Source organism: Giraffa tippelskirchi, chromosome 4 (assembly GCF_054371585.1).
Source record: "Giraffa tippelskirchi isolate mGirTip1 chromosome 4, T2T-mGirTip1v1.2.pri, whole genome shotgun sequence".
Classification (NCBI taxonomy): domain Eukaryota; kingdom Metazoa; phylum Chordata; class Mammalia; order Artiodactyla; family Giraffidae; genus Giraffa; species Giraffa tippelskirchi.
In genome coordinates this window covers 174,354,448-174,375,579 of record NC_137278.1, presented here as the reverse complement: position 1 = coordinate 174,375,579, position 21,132 = coordinate 174,354,448, and the positions used below count along the sequence as shown (strand labels likewise).

Genomic DNA, 21,132 nt, shown 5'->3' with positions numbered 1-21,132 from the left:
TTAGAACCTTCCTAGATGTAAAGAAAAAGGGCGGGAGCTAACTTTCCAAATGTGGAGTCACAAGTAGTTTCCCAAAGGAGGGAGGGGGGATCAGACAAGTCAGTCAAGTTCCTTACAGTTATGGGATCCTCTGATTCACATCCTCTCTCTGAGAACAGGCAGGGTTTGGTTTTGTTTTCAAGAAGGGGAGAGCATTGTCTCCTGACAGGTGGGGAGGAGGGGGAGAGGAATCTTTTCAGGAAAGAGGAAGCGGCGGTCGGTGGAGTGGGGAGGTGGCGAGACCCGCTGCACGCACTTCCTGGCTGAGGACGTCAGGCTGTTTCTCCTCACGCCCTGCTTGGATTTTGAGCATTTTCATAAATCCTCAGAACTAGTTCAAATCATCAGCTTGTACTTGACAGTTTTATTCCCTTGGCTCTCGGAAGGGAAAGTAAATCAAAGCTTGACTGCTCAGAACCTGACAAGAGCGTATAATAAAGACGTTCCCCGAGGTGGGGGGCAGGCGTGGGGAGCCTCTCAGGTCTACCGCAGATCCAGGCTGCCTCCAGGACACATTGCAAAATGCAGGAGTTACAAGATTGCCCAGCTCCACAGTGGAATATGTGAGCAGCCTCAAGCTGTGTCACTGCAGATGGAAAGGCTCTAAAGGAGAGGACAGAATGAGAGGGAGAGGGTCTACATGCAGGCTGGACTCCTTACAGCAATCGCCCTGCAGAGGGTGTGGGCTGAGCAACATTTTAACACCGAGACTCCCCAAAGCCCTGGAAGAGAGCTGGGCCCTCAACAGGGTTTGAACTAAAATGTGGTTTCAACATCTGTGCTGATGTTGCCTCATTTCAAGTTTTAGTTTTTATTGATCCACTTGTGCTTGCGTGCATGCTCAGTCATTCAGTTGTGTGACCCTATGTATTGTAGCCTGTCAGGCTCCTCTGTCCATGGGATTATCTCAGCAGAATACTGGAGCTGGTTGCCATTTCCTTCTCCAGGGGATCTTCCCGACCCAGGGATCAAACCAGTGTCTCCTGTGTCTCCTTGCATTAGCAGATGGATTCTCCACCACTGAGTCACCAGAATTCACTTGTAGGCCCGAAGAAATGCAAGAGCCACACAAGTTTTACATTCTAAACAGTTCAGTTTGCCAAGGGCTTGGCAAATAAACCAGCCCTTCCCTGGGCCTTCTGCCTTGCAGACCCTCGCCTCTATGTAAGAATCCATGATCTCTCAGGATATTTCATCCTTTATGTGATACACAGCAATTTGAGAAATAGGAAACATGTATTATAATTTGCAATCTGAATAAATGCTGAATCTTCCCTGAGCCCTGTTATCCTGGAAAACATTGGTGGGGATTAAGAAACCCCCCAGCAGCCTTTGCTTAATACCAAGACCTGTCCTTTCCTGGCCAGTGTAGACAAGATGTCCCTTGTTTACTGTGACAAGGCCAGACATAGACCCTCATGATTTCCTTTCTTTGCCTCATAAATGATTAGCTGAACTGCTTGTCCCCACCAATAAATGCAACACAATAATGTTAACCAAACTTTGGTTAAGCTCTCTCCTTCCTCTAGATCCTTGAACTTTGGCCCACCCTCAGCTTCTGAGAAAGGGCTTCCCCAGTGGCTCAGTGGTAAAGAATCTGCTTGCAATGCAGGAGACACAAGAGATGCAGATTTGATCCCTGGGTCAGAGACATCCTTTGGGAGAAGGAAATGGCAATCCAGTTCTGTATTCTTGAATGAAAAATCCCATGGACAGAGGAGCCTGGCGAGCTACAGTCCATGAAGTCACGAAGAGTCAGACGTGATCAAACACACAGCACAACACAAAGCTTCTGAGAATAGGGTCAAACATTCTCGAATCTACCATCCATCCATTCCTGCTACTCTTTTTTAAGTTCTTTTTTTTTTTTCCAAATTATTTTTGACTGCACTGAGTCTGCATTGCTGCGCATTGGCTTTCTCTAATGACGGCAAGCAGGGGCTACTCTCTAGTTGAGGTGCACAGGCTTCTCATCGCAGTGGCTTCTCTTGTTGTGGCGCTTGGGCTCTAGAGTTGTGTCACACAGGCTTAGTTGCTCTGTGGCATGTGGGACTTTCCTGGACCAGGGATTGAACCCGTGTACCCTGCATTGACGGGCACATTTTTAACCACTGGACCACCAGGGAAGTCCTCACACCACTGTTTCATCCCACTTCCCTGAGTCTAGCTCTTCCCAGCCTTGTTTACCCCTCTCTATAACAGAGGAAAATCTTTTTGCCCAACTCTGAGATGCTTGCAGCAAACCTATGTCACAGCCTTCTCTCACTGCAGTATTTTCCTTCCCCCCTTGCAGTAATCCTTTTGAATACAAGTCTCTTCTTACTAAGTCTGGAATAGATATGCTTTGGACAAACCAGAAATAAAAGAGAACCCTTCAACTTCATTTATGAGCAATTTTCTTTTTGTTTTCTTTTTAATATTCTGATTTTATTTTCAAGTTGTCAGAAAAAAGAAAAATATTATTTAATGAACACATTTAAAAAAATTTACTGGAGTATAGTTGATTTACAATGTTGTATTAGTTTCAGGTGAACAGCAAAGTGAATACATATATCCCTTCTTTTTTCCCATATAGGCTATTGTAGAGTATTGATGGAGTTCCCTGTGCTATACAGTAGGTCCTTATTATCAGTAGTTATCTACTTTATATATAATAGTAGTATATGCATGAGCATCTTCTGATAGTAGAAGTGTTTTCATAAACTGAATATTATTTGATTCTTCAGTCCCCTATGGGTTTCCAGAGTGCATTGAGCATTGTGACCTCTGACAAATAATGAACAGGGTTGTAGTTGTTTAGTCGCTAAGCTGTGTCAGACTCTTTTGTGACCCCCTCGACTGTAGTTCCGCAAGGATCCTCTGTCCAGCAAGGATCCTCTGTCCACGGGATTTCCTACACAACAATGCTGGGGTGGGTTGCCATTTCCTCCTCCAGAACAGGGTAGATCAGTCTAAGTTAAATGCCTATCATGTGTTAGGCACTGTTGTGCTTTACATATGCTATCTCATTTCATTTTCCCAGTTTCCCAGTGTCCATGTACTATTTTTATTTTCTTTTACAAAAGAGGAAACGGGCACAGAGAAGTTAAATAACTTATCCAAGGTCCCACAGCCAGTGTGAATGGTAGACTTGAGAAGCACAGTCAGGTCAGTCTGAAGCCATGGTTCAGCCATTTAGCTACCATGCCACAGGCTTCCCTGGGGATGACTTCCTAGGATGCTCCTTCTGACATCAGGGAACCGGAGGATAGGAAGCATGTGAAAAAAAGAAAAAAAAAGAAGTGTCCACAGCTGTCAGCTGGCAACTGGCCTGGCCCCCACAGCTGGGAACTGGTTTAGTACCTACCAGTCATAAATCTTTTCTCAGAAAGGCACTGTCTCCTAAGAGCCCTCTGTGGAGTGAGGCAGAGACCATTCTGCAACCATGCCTTCAGCACAAACCAAAACAGCTCTTAGAACCACAGAAACAATTCAAACAACTCCCGCGCCTCCTGCCCTGCGCCCTCCTACCCCCGCCACCATTTCCTAGCTAACACGAGTAACTACCGCTTCTTTATGGTTCTTTCTGAATGACGGCGTTAGCTTGATCCCATTCCTGTCTTTGATGAAAATCATTAAGATACTCAATCACCAAATTACCCCTCCTTTCTGGACCGCACCTGGTCCAGAGCAAGCCTCACCCTGATGAACTCTTCCCTAAATCATCTAACAGAAACCCAAACCCTTTTATGAGCCCCTCCCAATCCCCTCCTATCTACGCGGCACAATTTCACGGCGTTTACAGTCACCCTTGCTTTATTTTTTATAGTGAAAAATCACAAGTTCAGCATTAAGTGCCAGGCGTTGTGGTTTTGACAAAAAGCGTTTCCTTGGGGGCTAAGAGGTAAACGGTGTCTGGACAGTGGGGAAGGGCACAAAATATGGAACGCTTCAGAAATTTGCGTGTCATTCTTGTGCAGGGGCCATACTAATCTTCTCCGTATCGTTCCAATTTTAGTATATGTGCGGCCAAAGCGAGACCACTCTTGCTTTGTTTCACTACTGGTGGGAACCTAAGGGGCTGGTGGCTTTAACTCAAGACTGTAGTCCGACTCGATGGACGTGCGTAAGCTCCGGGAATTGGTAATGGACAGGACTGAGTGACTGAACTGAACTGTAGTCCGCCGAGGGCCCGAGTTTGATGCTTTCCCGTGCGCCACCTGGTGGTTATGTTATGCAATCGCAGGAGCTTTCATCTGGGCTGGTTCCTCAAAGGCCACTCCTTTGCCCCTTTTGGTTTATCATTTCTCCTCCTTCCTCTTTTTTCTTCTCTCTCTTTTTTTTTTTTAAGGCAGACGTTTTTGTTTGTTCTCTCTTTTTTTTTTTTGCCTGTATTGAGTCTTCATTGCTGCTCGGGCTTTTCTCTAGTTGTGGTGAGTAGGACTACTCTCTAGTTGCCGTGGGAGGGCTTCTCATTGTGGTGGCTTCTTTTTTGTTCTGGAGCCTGGGCTCTAGGCCGTACTGGCTTTAATAGTTGCAACACAAGGGTTCAGTCGTTGCAGGTCCCAGGTTCTAGAGCACAGGCTCGGTAGTTGTGGCCCTTGGGCTTAGTTGCTCCTCGGCATGTGGGACTTCTCTGATCAGGGATTGAACCCCGACTCCTGCATTGGCAAGGGGATTCTTTACCACCCCCAACCCCACACACATCTGTCCCCAACGCCCGCCCCCGCTAATATCCGTCTGGAAAAGGATTTATTTCCTTTGGGATAGTGTAAATGGTTGACCATACTGAAGAAGTTTCTCTAACTTAGTTATCTTCGACTCATTTTCACCAGCTGGGAAATCTCAAGCTTCCACCTTTACCGTCCCTGCGCTTTCTCTATACACCTGGAAACGGAGGAAAGGTCCGCAGAGGCCTCCGTGGGTACAGTTAGGCTCCGTCTGGGGGAATAGGAGCTCCAGAAGCATCTCTACCACAGCTTCTCTTCCCAGAGTTTACACCCTTGAAATAAGGGATAAACTGCTCAGGTAAATTATTGTTTTAATATTCCCAGACATGAGGCACAGAAGTCACCAGAAATATTCTGGACTAGTGCAGAATATTGGCTTTAAATTTAAAAGTTTATTTTTGTTGTGATTTTTATTACCTCTAATAAAAGGTGTCGTATATAATAATGCGTGGCTGTGGCCTAGGTGAAGTAATGACAGCAGCATGTTTCTTTTTTTGTCATATAAATATGTTTATGGTGTGGAAACTCAAATAGTCATGATGATATGACTGCAGAAGACTAAAAGCAATGACCACGCTAGACAGTGACACAGTAATGAAAAAGGTTGGCATCGTCATGTAAGAACTTCCATTATAATTACACCACAAGAGGGTTCTAAGATGTTGTGATTGGAGCACATTAATACAGTTTCCTATGACATTGCTTTATCTACTTCCTAAGGCAATCCTGTCCTGTGGTAAAACTGATATGATTTCAAAAAAATCAGATTTGTATTTTTTAAAAGATATTTTCAAGTTATTTTAGAAAATACAAAACCTGTTTTACTTGATTAATTGATAGGTACTTTTAGTACATGGTGTGATTTTTCTAACACTACTGCAAAGGTTGAGTTTTACATGTCAGTTTTTTAATTAAAAAATTTTTTTTTATTTGGCCGTGTCACATGGCTTTTGGGTCATGAGGCTTGTGGGATCTTAGTTTCCCTACCAGGGATCAAACATGCCCCTTGCAGTGGAAGCTCGAGGTCCTAACCACTGGACTGCTGGGGAATTCCCTATATATCACTTTTAAAGTTCCGTAAATAATTCATTGATGAAGAAATTCTCATTGAAAAAAATTAAAATTCAGAAAAATACAGAGTAAATGGTAAAAGTCACTCATCATTCCCAACCCTTCCCCTGAATCGCACTCCCCTTCCTTAGAATGAGAACTACTACAATTTTCATGTGCTCCCTTCCAGAGCATTTTTTTTTTGCATTTACATTCATATTCACATATATGCACATATTTAGTAGATAATAATAGTGTTTCTTCCATATTAAGGTGTTTCAGATACATAGTTATCTTATTTAATCCCTGTAGAGGAGGCAAAATTTTACCCAACCTTTGGCTGTAGAATTGATGCTTTCAAATTGTGGTTCTAGTGAAGACTCTTGAGAGTTCCTTGGTCTGCAAGGAGCTCAAACCAGTCCATCTTAGAGGAAATCAACCCTGAATATTCATTGGAAGGGCTGTTGCTGAAGCTGAAGCTCCAGTACTTTGGCCACTTGAGGTGAAGAGTCTTACTGGAAAAGACCCTGAAGCTGGGAAAGATTGAAGGCAAAAGGAGGAGGGGGCGGTGGAGGATAAGATGGTTAGATAGCATCACCAACTTAATGCACACGAATTTGAGCAAACTCTGGGAGAGAGTGGAGGACAGAAGGGCCTGGTGTGCCATAATCCATGGGATCACAAAGAGTAGGGCACGACTTAGTGACTGAACAACTTAGAGTTTTCATCTGGGCATTAGATTTAAATTTACATGAGGCAGATTAACCAGAGAAAAGCATACATATTTATTTAGTATAATTTTAATGTGACAGGAAAGCCCTCATAAGGAAATAAAGACCTAATGAACAAAGACAGGTAATTGTGGAAAACTAACTAAAATAAACAAGGAAGCTAAAGAAAGATAAGAGTTATTTTAACAAGGTCTGTTTGCACAGAAGTCTCTTGCCTTCACCTTCCCACCCTTGATGATAAGGTTGTTTCCTTTCAGTGGCAGGACATCTCTCATAGGCCGGTTTCCAGTTCCAACAGTGTGGGCGTGCTCAGTCGTGTCCAACCCCCTGGACTGTAGCCCACCAGGCTCCTCTGTCCATGGGATTTTCCAGGCAAGAATACTGGAGTGGGTTGCTGTTTTCTCCTCCAGGGGATCTTCCCTGCTCGGGGATCGAACGGGAGCCCCCTTTGTCTCCTGGATTGAGGGCAGATTGTTTACCACTTGAGCCATTAGGAAAGCCATAGGGCAATTTATCTCCTGCTTTTAGGAAGAAAAAAGAGCTGGTCAGCTCACTTGCTGTGTACCTTTAGCTCAAAATAATCCTGAGGCCAAAGTGACCTGTTCTGAGTTAGCATTCTCTGCCATGCTTCATCTTCACAACCACCTTTGAGGCTGTGCCATTAGTTACCCATGTACAGAGAATATACAGCGCGTGAGATTCTCCAGGCCAGAATACTGAAGGGGGCAGGCTTTCCCTTCTCCAGGGGATCTTCCCAACCCAGGGATCGAACCCACATTTCCTGTATAATAGGCGGATTCTTTACCAACTAAGCTATCAGGGAAGCCCCCAGCTCAAAATAATCCTCAGGCCAAAGTGGCCTGTTTTGAGCAGGCATACTCTGCTGCCCTTCATCTTCACAGCCACCTCTGAGGCTGTGCTATTAGTTACCCATGTACAGATAAGGAGCCAGAATCACAGAGGAGGTCACAGTTCAAGTTGCACCACTGGTGAAAAATGAAGCCAGATTTTGAGCTGTCTGGGCTCAGTGTCCCAAACTCTCAGTCACAACTCTGTATCACCTCCCAGGGGCAAGTTCAATATTATCCCAGCTGCTTTTTGGTTTTAACTACAGGAGTTGAGTGGGCTACATGCTTGCTACTATGTGGCTTTTCAGTGGTAACTAATGAGACTGCAACCGTGGTCACCTGGGAACTTTGTGCAGTTGAATCTGGCCTGTTGCAAAGCTTCACTGTAGTATAAACACAATAGGAACGCAGTAGAAATTGCTGCTAACTTGAAGCAATGAATGCAGTGGGTGAAACTACTGAGCCAGGCCAAAACAAGAGAAGCCTGAGAGTGGCAACAAAAACCCAGTCAGTTCAGTTCAGTGGTCATGTCCAACTCTTTGCAACCCCATTGACTACAGCACACCAGGCTACTTGAAAATTGAGGCTTATATTAGAGGAGATGTTAGTGACACTTTATAAGTTGGAAAGTGCTCCAAGTTCCTATCTCTGACAGTTCCCCAAGCCTTCCTCTCTGGGCTGCAAAGATGGATGAATTAGCTCTTAGCATCAGTCATTAAGAAACAGTTAATGAAAGTGCTCAGATATGATTCAGTTCAGTTCAGTTCAGTCGCTAGTTGTGTCCGATTCTTTGCAACCCCATGAACTGCAGCACTCCAGTCCTCCCTGTTGATCACGAACTCCTGGAGTTTACCCAAACCCATGTCCATTTAGTCGGTGATGCCATCTAACCATCTCATCCTTTGTGGTCCCCTTCTCCTCCTGCCCTCAATCTTTCCCAACATCAGGGGCTTTTCAAAAGAGTCAGAGTCTTGGCATCAGATGGCCAAAGTATTGGAGTTTCAGCTTCAACATCAATCCTTCCAATGAACACCCAGGACTGATCTCCTTTAGGATGGACTGGTTGGATCTCCTTGCAGTCCAAAGGACTCTCAAGAGTCTTCTCCAACACCACCGTTCAAAAGCATCAATTCTTAAGCACTCAGCTTTCTTTATAGTCCAACTCTCACATCCATACATGACTACTGAAAAAACCATAGCTTTGACTAGACAGACCTTTGTTGGCAAAGTAATGTCTCTGCTTTTTAATATGCTGTCTATGTTGGTCATAACTTTCCATGGCTGCAATCACCATCAGCAGTGATTTTGAAGCCTCAAAAAATAAAGTCAGCCACTGTTTCCACTGTTTCCCCATCTATTTCCCATGAAATGATGGGACCAGATGCCATGATCTCAGTTTTCTGAATGTTGAGCTTTTTCACTCTCCTCTTTCACTTTCATCAAGAGGCTCTTTAGTTCTTCTTCACTTTCTGCCATAAGGGTGGTGTCATCCGCATATCTGAGGTTATTGATATTTCTCCCGGCTGAACTGGAATCAGTGTTTCTTTTTTATTATTTGAATAGATAACTGAATGCCTACTAGTGCCAGGCACTTACTGCAGTTTTCATTTTATTTCTTTGTATTCTCTAGAAGGGAATGTGCTTATATCAATGGTGAAGAATAGTGCTCTACCACTATGATATTTTAACCAGATATTCATAACAAGAGGTTACCTCTGTAAATATCTTCACCATTGATAAAATGAAAACTTCATTAAGTGCCCGGCACTAGAAGACATTCAGTTATCTATTCAAAGAATAAAAAAGAAACACTGATTCCAGTTCAGCCGTATTAAAAGTTGACCTGTTTAAATTTATCACAACTTTCATATTCATCATTTTTTCTCATCTTAAGATTGAGGAAATAATGCTGCCATTGTTATCTGTCAGATGTGTTATGAGATTGAGATCATATATGAAACATTTTATTTCAATCTGCAGATTTAATATATTGGTTTTTTCTTTTCCATTATTACAAGTTTATTACAAGATACTGAATATAGTTTCCTGTGCTATGTACTGTGGGATATTGTTGTTTATCTGTTTTATATATAGTAGTTTGTATCTGCTAATCCCAAACTTTTGATTATCCCTTTCCCTCTTTCCCTGTGGTAACTGTAAGTTTGTTTTGTGTGAGTCTGTTTCTGTTTTGTAAATAATTTCATTTGTATCATATTTTACATTCTACATATAAGTGACATCGTACGACATTTGTCTTCTCTGTCTGACTTCCTTCACTTAGTATAATAATCTTGAGGTCCATCCATATTGCTCCAAATGGCATTCATTCTTTTTTATGGTTGAATAGTATTTCACTGAATATGTTTGGACATTTAGTTTGCTTCCATGTCTTGGCTATTGTAAATAATGATATGAACATTGGGATGCGTGTATCTTTCCAAATTAGAGTTTTCTCTGGATATATGCCCAGGAGTGGGATTGCTGGATCATATAGTGACTCTATTTTTAGTTTTCTGAAGAACCTCCATATTGTTTTCCATAGTGGTTGTACCAGTTACATTCCCACAACAGCGTAGGAAGGTTCCCTTTTCTAAGATATTGTTTATACTTGTATCTTCCATTAAGGCCCACGTAGGAAGGTTAGTTATCAGAATCAATGGGAGGCATCAGTGGTAATGGAACTAGCAGTGCTCAGGTCTGGGATTAAGCAGGAGGACCAAGGCTGGTTTGTGAAGTGAAGTGAAGTCGCTCAGTCGTGTCCGACTCTTAGCGACCCCATGGACTGCAGCCTACCGGGCTCCTCCGTCCATGGGATTTTCCAGGCAAGAGTACTGGAGTGGGGTGCCATCGCCTTCTCTGGGAGTTAGCTGCACTTGTCCTAATTCACCATGTCTGTGCCAGAATTCTGTTGAGCTTTGCTCGGCAAGGTTTTGCTGACATGGAGCTGAGACTGGAGTCAACACTTAGAGAGAAGTGGTCACCATCTAATCAGGCCGTGTTGCTTGCAGCTGTTGCCATGTTATACGTGTGTATTCTGCTGCTAACAGTGAGTCATTCTTGCAAAGAAAGTATGAATTCAATTATGTGCATCATATACCTTACACAAATCCTGTGAGTGCTGTTACAAAAATAACACGTTTGGGAAGACAACAGATGCTTAAGTTGGCAATTTTCACACATGATTCTGATAGTGCTGTTAACCTTGCTGGGAGATGTGAATGTTACATTATTCAAATACTATCTACTAATATTCATTCACTTTTCTTCAGTGTTTTAATATTTGCCACAGGCTATAGTTCTCTGCAATTCCACTAAACATAATATTTATTAATTATTATATTTGTTTCCAATATTCATAATCATGAATAAAGAGTAGGAAGAATGTTGGCAGTATTTTAAGGAAAATGGTTTCTGGGCTTCTTGAGAATTCTGGTATCTCATTCCTAAATCCCGAAGATTAATATGTGTCAGGAATTTGAAAACTTTACTCTAGTTTAATGTTCTCTGTTGTGTTTGGGAGGGTTAAGGCTTTGCAACTGTGGAGAAGCAAGGCCTTGCAAATGGTTGTGGGTTCCAACTGTAACATGATGTGAAGTCTCAAGGTGGAATGTTAGGGTGAGGGACAGTGTGGTCAGTGTTCTTCCATCTATGAAGGGTGGCTTGTAATTAAAATATTTTTCCAGGTTAAGTGAAATCTGATGTAGATTAAGATACTTATGTAGGTTATACAGGCAATAAAATCACAAGGATGAAAAATTTTGACTTAATTTCTCCCTGTTATTAGAAATGTTATAGAATCCAAGAAGGTGAGATTAAAATGGAAGACGAACTTGATGTTTACAGAAAGTTTCCTTTTAGAAATAATGATTCATGATCATGGCAGAGCTGATTCTATGTGTTCACCAAATCATTTCATTTCCTTCTGCACTCATAGGAAGTCTACATTTCCCAGGAATGCTCAAAATTCTCCAAGCCAGGCTTCAGCAATACATGAACCATGAATTTCCAGCTGTTCAAGCTGGTTTTAGAAAAGGCAGAGGAACCAGAGATTAAATTGCCAACATCTGCTGGATCATCAAAAAAGCAAGAGAGTTCCAGAAAAACATCGATTTCTGCTTTATTGACTATGCCAAAGCCTTTGACTGTGTGGATCACAATAAACTGTGGAAAATTCTGAAAGAGATGGGAATTCCAGGCCACCTGACCTGCCTCTCGAGAAACCTGTATGCAGGTCAGGAAGCAACAGTTAGAACTGGACATGGAACAACAGACTGGTTCCAAATAGGAAAAGGAGTATGTCAAGGCTGTACATTGTCACCCTGCTTATTTAACTTCTATGCAGAGTACATCATGAGAATGCTGGGTTCGAGGAAGCACAAGCTGGAATCAAGATTGCCAGGAGAAATATCAGTAACTTCAGATATGCAGATGATACCACCCTAATGGCAGAAAGTGAAGAAGAACTAAAGAGCCTCTTGATGAAAGTGAAAGAGGAGAGTGAAAAAGTTGGCTTAAAGCTCAACGTTCAGAAAACTAAGATCATAGCATCTGGTCCCATCACTTCATGGCAAATGGATGGGGAAACAGTGGAAACAGTGGCTGACTTTATTTTTTGAGGCTTCAAAATCACTGCTGATGGTGATTGCAGCCATGAAATTAAAAGACGCTTACTCCTTGGCAGGAAAGTTATGACCAACCTAGACAGCATATTAAGAAGCAGAGACATTACTTTGCCAACAAAGGTCTGTCTAGTCAAGGCTATGGTTTTTTCAGTAGTCATGTATGGATGTGAGAGTTGGACTATAAAGAAAGCTGAGAGCTGAAGAATTTATGCTTTTGAACTGTGGTGTTGGAGAAGACTCTTGAGATTCCCTTGGACTGCAAGGAGATCCAACCAGTGCATCCTAAAGGAAATCAGTCCTGGGTGTTCATTGGAAGGACTGATGTTGAAGCTGAAACTCCAATACTTTGGCCACCTGATGCGAAGAGCTGACTCATTTGAAAAGACCCTGATGCTGGGAAAGATTGAGGGCAGGAGGAGAAGGGGACGACAGAGGATAAGATGGTTGGATGGCATCACTGACTCAATGGACACGGGTTTGGGTAGACTCTGGGAGTTGGTGCGCTGCGTGCTGTGGTTCATGGTGTCGCAAAGAGTTGGACATGATTGAGCGACTGACTGAACTGAACTTACATAAAACTTCCTCACGCTCTTTTTGTTGGGCTGTCTCTCCATCTGTGAGGCTGAAAGTGAAGACTCTGAGATGGCAGAGGTGTGTGATTGGCAGCACCAATCCCAGAAGTTGCTGCTTAGAGAACAGTTGTCCCGGAAAACCCTCTGACCAGGAACATCAGCACGATCGAGAAACAAATTTCTATACTGTTCAGCCATTGAGAGTTCAGGGTTTATTTGTTACTTGGCAGAGCCTCACTATCTTAACACCATGCTATGAACATCCTTACTCTTTATTGGAAAGAGGGGCCACCTCAACATGAGGAGGAACAGCGTGTGGGGTGTACAGTGTGGTGAGTGACTGTACAATAAGGCACATTCATACTGTTTTAAGGGCTTCCCTGGGCTTCCTAAGGGACTCAGTGGTAAAGAACCTGCCTACCAATGCAGGATCTCCTGCAGGAGACGTGGGTTTGACCCCTGGGATGGGAAGATCCACTGAAGAAATGGCAATCCACTCCAGTATTCTTGCCTGGGAAATCCCATGGACAGAGGAGCCTGGTAGGGCTACAGTTCATGGGGTTGCAAAAGAGTTGGACACGACTGAGTAACTAACACTTTCACTTTTAACTTTAAAGGGCTTCCCTGGTGGCTCAGGTGGTAAAGAATCTTTCTGCAGTGCAGGAGACCCGGGTTCTATCCCTGGGTTGAGAAGATCCCCTGGAGAAGGGAATGGCTACCCCCTCCAGTATTCTTGCCTGGAGAATTCCATGGACAGAGGAGCCTGGTGGGCTATAGTCCATGGGGTCACAGAGTGGACTCAACTGAGTGACTAAGCGCTCGCGCGCACACACACACAGTCTAGTATGTGAGGGACATTACAGGAAAATGCATTCCCCACACGTGGAAACGACGTGCCCCTTGAGAAATGAACAAACAGAACTTGCTTCTAATGGATCAGGCTACCATCAGTTGAAACAACTCAATAAGAGCTCTTTTCATCAAACCATGGAGGAGCCTCCATCAGTGATCCTCTACCCTGTTTGCTCATTATGCTGTAATAAATGACAGTGTATTGTTCTTTGTACAGTAGACTCTTGGGAATGCGGTGGTGTAAGTCTCTATCTTTGTGTCTTGTCAAAGCTGACTTTGGGGCCAAATCCTGGATGTGAGGTTCCCACCAGCTTTCTGCTTCCCAGGAAGACCCTCTTTAGCAGGCAGCAAGGCTTACCAGCCAAAGCTTCTCACATCAAGTTGTCTTTTAAATGGTTTACAGTAACTTAGGCCTTAAAATAAGCAGATTGTCAGCAACAGGAAACACCTGAAAAGGGAAAGCATACTGGACAGCAATTAGTGCAAGATCACTCAGCAGAACCGGGTGTCTCCCCGGGAGCAGAGCCGTAGGAACCAAGAGGGCTGCATGACTGCCATTTTCTTGACTGGGAGTTTAGTTTGGTCTAGAATCTGCCTCCTGTCTTGACACAAATAGCACTTGTGCAGATAAATGTAAGTGCAACAGTTTATCTAATTTAAATAAAAAATCTAAGGTCAAATTCTTACTCAGATTCAGTGTTTCAGAGTTCAAACAGATAAGAGAATCCACTCTAGCAGATGAAGCTACTGGGGCCTTGTCGGAAATGGAATAATTCTATAAGCCCTTAAGAGAATGGAGAAGTGAGAATCAAGACTGCATTTATACAGGAGATGTGTTCAGTGACACAGCAAAAGCCAAATTACATTCTGAATCTCTGGCAGTCTCTCAGCTACAAATACTAAGTTGTACAAGTCCCAACTGAATGAATGCGTGAAACAGCTCCTTATTAAACCACACTGGAAACAGCCCTCCCTCACTTACAGCTCCCCGAGCAAGTTATTTATGAATGAGCTGATGGTGCCCCTTGGTGGCCACCCTGGGGAATCACCTGGCACAGGGGCTTCCTTGCTTTGTCCTGGCCATCTCTTTACTCCTGTACTTACAGTGCAGCATTTCTGAGAATCAAAAGTTTGAAAGTTGGATTTAGGTACTCTATATGAACTTAATGTGTTATGGGAGTTTTAGTTGTTAAAACTAAAGAGAACTAAAATGAGTAATCAAATCTTTCATTTTATTTCATACTCTTCAAATATTTATTTCTAATACTTGGCTCATATTCTTTAATTGTTTTCTTTTCCTTCATAGTTCAACTAGTGAGCATTCAACTGAAACTCAGGAGGTGCTTTTTTGAGAACCCTCTATGTCTCAATTGCATTCTATTAATGTGGTCTACATGTTGTTTTTATTTTTAAATTTTCTCTGATTTTTTTCATTGAAGTAAGGGAAAACCATGGCTCAGGGAGCTCAAAACCAGTGCTCTGTGACAACCTAGAGGGGCAGGATGGGTGGGAGGTGGCAGAGACTTTCAAGAAGGAGGGAACATGTGTATCCCTATGACTGATTCATTTCTTTTGTTGAAGGATAATTGCTTTACAGAATTTTGTTGTTTTCTGTCAAACCTCAACATGAATCAGCCATAGGGATACATATATCCCCTCCCTTCTGAACCTCTCTCTCCTTTCCCTCCCCAAAGAATGGTTTTAAAATTGTTTTTAAACTGCAAACATGAAAGTCTTAAGTGACAGCATGGCTTAAACAGTCTTTTGTTTGAGGGCCTAGGAACTAAATATTATCTATTACAATGTTTCTGTGTAAAGATATACATATTCCAATTTCTGAAGTAACAACACTTACTATCCTTGAGCTATTTGTGATATTTTTATTTGATTTTTAAAAAATGTACTTATTTATTTATTTGGCTGTGCTGGCTCTTAGTTGTGACACTCGGGATCTTTAGTTACAGTGTGTGGGATCTAGTTCCCTAACCAGGGATCGGACCAGGGCCCCTCGCTCATATTGGGAGCTCTAAGTCTTAGCCACTGAGCTGTCAGGGAAGTCTCTTCTTCAATGTTCTTTTAGCTTCTAAGGATCACTTTGGGCTGAGAGTGAGAGACTGACTTTGTGAAATACTCTCCATCCCTCTTCTCAGTAGCAGCTAGAACTGGACAGGCTGGACTCTGGTGAGTTTCAGATGTTGTAGAGAAAACTAAATGATAACATGGATGATAGTAAAGTTCCTTTCCATTCTAACAGTCCATGATTCTAGAACTAAGCATCAGTTTCCTCTCATGAACAGGTTGCTGTGCAGATTAAATGAAATACTTTATGTAAATGATGTGAAATGCAGTACTCGGGTGCTACCGGTCGTGACTGCATCATCACTATTCACAGTGGCAACCCCATGGACTGCAGCCTGCCAGACCCTCTGTCCATGGGATTTCCCAGGCGCGAATACTGGAGTGGGTTGCCATGCCCTCCTCCAGGGGATCTTTCCCACCCAGGGATTGAACCTGCATCGCTTGTGTCCTGCATTGGAAGGCAGATTCTTTACCATAGCACCTCCTGGGAATCCCAGTTATGGACTAGAAGGTCTAAGTCTGTCTGCTGGAGACAGGAAAGTTGGTGAGGATTGTCAGTCTACCCTTTCATCTGTTTAAAACACATAATTAAAATACAGAGTAGTTTGAGCTTGGTGACGAGAAAGCTTTTCTTTCACCCTCCCAATATTCCTAAATGTGTCTGCTTTATTTTCAGAGGCCGTTAACATGCCCACAGCTACTGCACTGCTGTTGACATATTGTTACTCCTCTGATCACATGTCTACCATGACTCCCGGTTGAAATTCCTAATGGAATCTAAGCTTCTAAGTCTGGCAATTGAGCTGTCCACCAGCTGGCCCCACCCGGTCTTTCTAATTTTGTCTCCCATTTCCTGGAGCCCATGAATGCTCCTCTGCAGTCAGACTGGGCTCTTTATTCTTTCCATAAAGAACTTGTAAATTCTGGCCTTTCACTCTGTGCCCGAAATATCTTTCTCCTCTCTCACCCTCAAGTCTAAATCCTTAAAGGCTAAGGGAATAGAACCTGGTCTTTATGTGCTCAGTTCTGGAACCAGACGGCCTATGTCTGTCATCTCAGCTGTGCTGTGAATTATGTATGAGATTTCAAGTACCTGACTTACCCTCTCTGTGCCTCCAGAGGTCACAAGAACACTTACATTCTAGACCCATTTTGAAACTTAAAAGACAATTTATGTAAAGTACTTAGAACAAAATCTAGCGGGCAGTATACAAGCGCCTATTGTTCATGCTGCCTTCTTGGACCTGAGCCTTTGCTGACCACCATCTCACAGCAGTGACTCCTTTTTCTAAGTTCGTATGTTGTCTCCGCTGCTTGTTTGCCACATATTCATTCATTCCACAAATATTGGTTGGATGCCTGTTATGTGCCACACAATGTTCTCAGTGCCGAAAACAAAGCAAAGGCCTTGTTTTCGTGGAGCTTGTAGTCTCGTTGTGGGGAGACAGGCAGTGGACGATTAAGAAAGTGAGGCGAACGGTAGGTCAGGTGGAAATAAGTGCAATGGGAATAAATTAGGCAAGGGTTTGGGAGTGCGGAGTGCCCGTGGCGGTGTTATTTTATATCACTTGGTCAAGGAGACTCCTTGAAAAGGTGATCTGTGAGCAGAGCATAGAAGGAAGGAAGGGAGAACTTAGATATCTGGGGGAAGAACGATGAGCAGCTGGAGGGAGGAGCAGCAAGAAGGCCGGACGGAAGCCTCAGAGGGGTGCGGGGAGGGGGCTGGGGATGGGAGCAGAGCTGTAGGGGGGCCTTGGAAGCCCGAAAGGACTTGGCTTTCTACGAGAAGAAAAGCAGTTTGTACATTTGTGGTTTCCCTGCCCCTGAATACAGTCTCTATCAATTAACTCCCATGTCTTTCGCTTTCCCCCTGTCTATTGTTTTTTACTTTTCCTCAATGTAAAACAAGCTTAGATGTAGTTATGGATTTATGAGTTTCATCCTCTGGTTTATATCCCTCATCTGGCTGTTGTGTCCTCTCCTCACCTTCCATTTCCACACCAGGGTCCCAGAGAATGTGTGATCACGTGATCATAGCTCTGCTGAAATGGCCCTGATCAAGGTCACCATTAGACACTTTTCAAACATTTATCTTCCTTGGTCTCCCTGTAGCATTTGAAACTGTTAACTTTCCTTCCCCTTAGTTTCTAGGATACAAAGCTTGATGACTTTCTTCCCTCCTGTCCTTCTCTCCTTTTCCACCCCTGTCTGGCTGCTCAGTGATGTCAAGAATCCAGAGGCCATCAAGAATCCAGGCTCTTTCCCCTGGACTTGATTCAGTGGTATCTGCCTCTGTGGTCACCAGGTGGCGCTGAAATCTCTGGTAGGTATCTGCCACCGGGACAGTGTCCCATTATTTCATATCATTTTACCAGAGGCCATTCCATTCCTCCAAATAAAATTTTGATTTACCTCGATCCACTTTAACCTATTCCCCTTATTCTGATTTTTCTTCTTAGGGATTATCAATAGCCGACATACACCTTTCTTTCTTTCTTATCCATGAAAAAGTAGACTCCGTGAAGTTAAGGATTTTCATCTCAACTGTATCCCCACAGCTTTGGTACCTGGTAGGCAATCAGTCCTTGCTTGCTGAAGGGACCAATGACTCTCATTTATCAGAACTGGGTCACATGCCCACCCTTAAACCAATCCCTGGAAAGGGGGAGACGATTGCCGTTAACTGGCTTGGACTGTCCACCGCTCACCCTCAGCTGAGTACATTGTGGCCCAAAATTAAAGCAAGGAGAATGGCTATTGGGTAAACAACCAATAGAGAGCCAGTTTTTTATTTCTCTACCTTTTCATTTGGTGTTATCAATCCTCAAGATTCGTTCCTCGGCAGTTTTTTCTTTATACAACAAATATCTTTCTTGGGTGATTCCATCCCTTCCTGGCTGTCACTTATAGACTGGTGCTGCCTACATATATGTTTCTAACTCAACTTTCTCTCTGGGGTCCCAGACTTGTCCTAGGGTGACTAGCTGTCCTGCTCTGCCTGCAACTGTCCTGGTTTTAGCACTGAAAATCTCATGTTCCAGGAAACCTCTCAGGTCTGGGCACCTGGTCATCTTGCAGACTGTCTACACCACATCCAAACCAGAACTCTCTTGAATTCCAGAAATATATCCAGCTGCCTCAGGGATATTAAGAATATCCCTTAATCCCAGATTCACTCAGTTACCTCAAACTCAAGATGAACTCAAACTGAATTTACATATTCCGTACAAATTTTTTTCTTGGACTTCTTTACTTAGAGAAGTATTGCCACTTCCCGTTGTTGATGGTAAAGAATCTGCCTGCAATGCAGGAGACCTGGGTTTGTGCAGGAGACCTGGGTTCAATCCCTGGGTTGGGAAGATCCCCTGGAGGAGGCATGGCAATATTCTTGCCTGGAGAATCCCCATGGACAGAGGAGCCTGGCGGGCAACAGTCCATAGGGTCACAAAGAGTCAGACATGACTGAGGGAGTAAGCAGAACTAAGCACACATACAATTCTTCAAGTCAGAATGATGGGTGTTATCAACAAAGGAAAAAAGTCTGCAGTGCATTTGCCTTAGTTCTCTGCAAAATTTCTAGACTCTACCAAGAATCTGAAAAGGCCCCTTAGAGTGTGTTGCTCGGGTAGAAAAACAGCTGACCGCCACATTTCTGAGTATAATGTTTCTGTGTCTCTTGAATCTGTTCTTTCTCTCCATTCCTGTTGCAATCTTCATTGAGGTCATCATTTTACTGGAATTAAGCAACCATCTCTTGTCTGATTTCCTTGACTCTAGTCATACACTTTCAATGATTCATTCTGCATACTTTCAGAATCTTATCCTTTTTCTTGATGCTTAAAATCATCAGCGGTTCTCTTTTATGAGTCCCTCTTCCAACCTACTGTTCCTGCTCTTTCCCCTTCACTCTCTCAATCTAGCCACTCTGAACTATCTGAATTCCGTTCCAGGACACATCCTGCACTCTCACCCATCCACTTTTCTCCTCCTTGAAGTTCCCCTTCCCCAATCCAGCCCCATGAACTGCTAGAGAGCTGCAGCAGCACAGTGGTTATGAGTATGGGTGGTTAAACTCACTATGCCTGGTTAGAGCTGCTCAGCATTACCACTTCAGAGCTGTGTGACCTCTAACAAGTCCCTGAACTTCGCCAAAGCTGTTTCCTCATCTGTAAATTGGACATAATATTTGTACTTACCACATAGTGTTGTGCGTGTGCTCAGTCACTAAGTTGTGGTCCGATTCTTTGCGACCCCATCGACAGTAGCCTGTCAGGCTCCTCTGTCCATGGGATTTCCCAGGCATGAATAACAGAGTGGGTTGCCATTTCCTCCTCCTGGGGATCTTCCCATCCCAGGGATTGAATCTGTATCTCCTGCATTGACAGGAAGATTCTTTACCCCTCGGTCACCTGGGAAGCCACATAGTGTCATAGAGAAGATTAAACGAAACAATGATCTGTTAATAATGCTAACTACTATTACACCAAGAATTAGCTTGCTGCTGCTGCTAAGTTGCTTCAGTCGTGTCCGACTCTGTGCGACCCCATAGACGGCAGCCCACCAGGCTCCGCCATCCCTGGGATTCTCCAGGCAAGAATACTGGAGTGGGTTGCCATTTCCTTCTCCAGTGCATGAACAGGAAAAGTGAAAGTGAAGTCACTCAGTCATATCTGACTCTTAGCGACCCCATGGACTACAGCCTACCAGGCTCCTCCGTCCATGGGATTTTCCAGACAAGAGTACTGGAGTGGGGTGCCATTGCCTTCTCCAAGAATTAGCTTAGGCTTCTCTTAAAGAAGCTTCTTCCCTGGCCCTGAGTTTGGATTAGGAAGATCGCCTCTGAGTGCTTTCAGCACCCTATGCTTAGTGCTAGAATTGAAAACTGTAAGTGTCCTTCTGCTAATTTTCTCCATAAGATGATAAGTTTCCTGAGGACTTTGACTAATTTATCATTGACTTTTAGGGACTACCTTATGACCTGGGCACAATATGAACTCCCTTTTGCTCAATTTATCTTTCCTGTCCCTTCCTTGAAGATAAGAACAGTGTTTAATAGTTCTTTGTATCTTCCATAGGCCCTGGTTACACTGTATCTCTCCATGCATGACTTTATCTATTCAATACATCTACTGTCCATTTCACTTGGTGGGAAATATATTCTGACAGCTCTTAGGAGTCAGGTGGTTCCAAGGAGTCTTCTCAGTTCCAAGTCCAAATTCAGTCATTTCCTCTCTCAGGCCATCTGATTCAGGAGGCAGGGTTACAGTACAGACAAGCTGTAGGAGACAACCCTCTAGAACAGAGCATGGGCCCTTCTATGGCCTGAAGGAAAGGTGGTTACCAAGAAGGTGGGTTGTGAGCTGAGGGAACTTATCTATTTTATTGTATTTATTTATTTTAGAAAAGATTTTATTTATTTATTTATTAATGACTGTGCTAGGTCTTTGTTGCTGCTCAGGGCTTCCCCTAGTTGCAGCGAGTGGGGGCTATTCTCTAGTTGCAGCGTGTGAGCTTCTCATACTCAACATAATAAAGGCCATATACAACAAACCCAGGCTTCCCAGGTGGCATTAGTGGTAAAGAACCCGCCTGCCAATACAGGACACATAAGAGATGTGGTTTCAATCCCT

At 43.5% G+C, this 21,132-nt stretch overlaps 1 long non-coding RNA gene and 1 other non-coding gene across 2 annotated transcripts; one reads left to right on the top strand and one right to left on the bottom strand.

Annotated features, from left to right (window-relative positions):
• Window positions 1-3,953: 3,953 nt before the first annotated feature.
• Window positions 3,954-4,062, bottom strand: LOC145504021 (U6 spliceosomal RNA). The gene has a single exon (XR_014052014.1). It is a non-coding gene; the product is annotated as a U6 spliceosomal RNA (small nuclear RNA).
• Window positions 4,063-4,254: 192 nt separating this feature from the next.
• LOC145546017 (uncharacterized) lies at window positions 4,255-14,343 on the top strand. Its single transcript, XR_014082427.1, has 3 exons — window positions 4,255-4,451; window positions 4,854-5,046; window positions 11,312-14,343. It is a non-coding gene; the product is annotated as an uncharacterized LOC145546017 (long non-coding RNA).
• The last annotated feature ends 6,789 nt before the right edge of the window (window positions 14,344-21,132 follow it).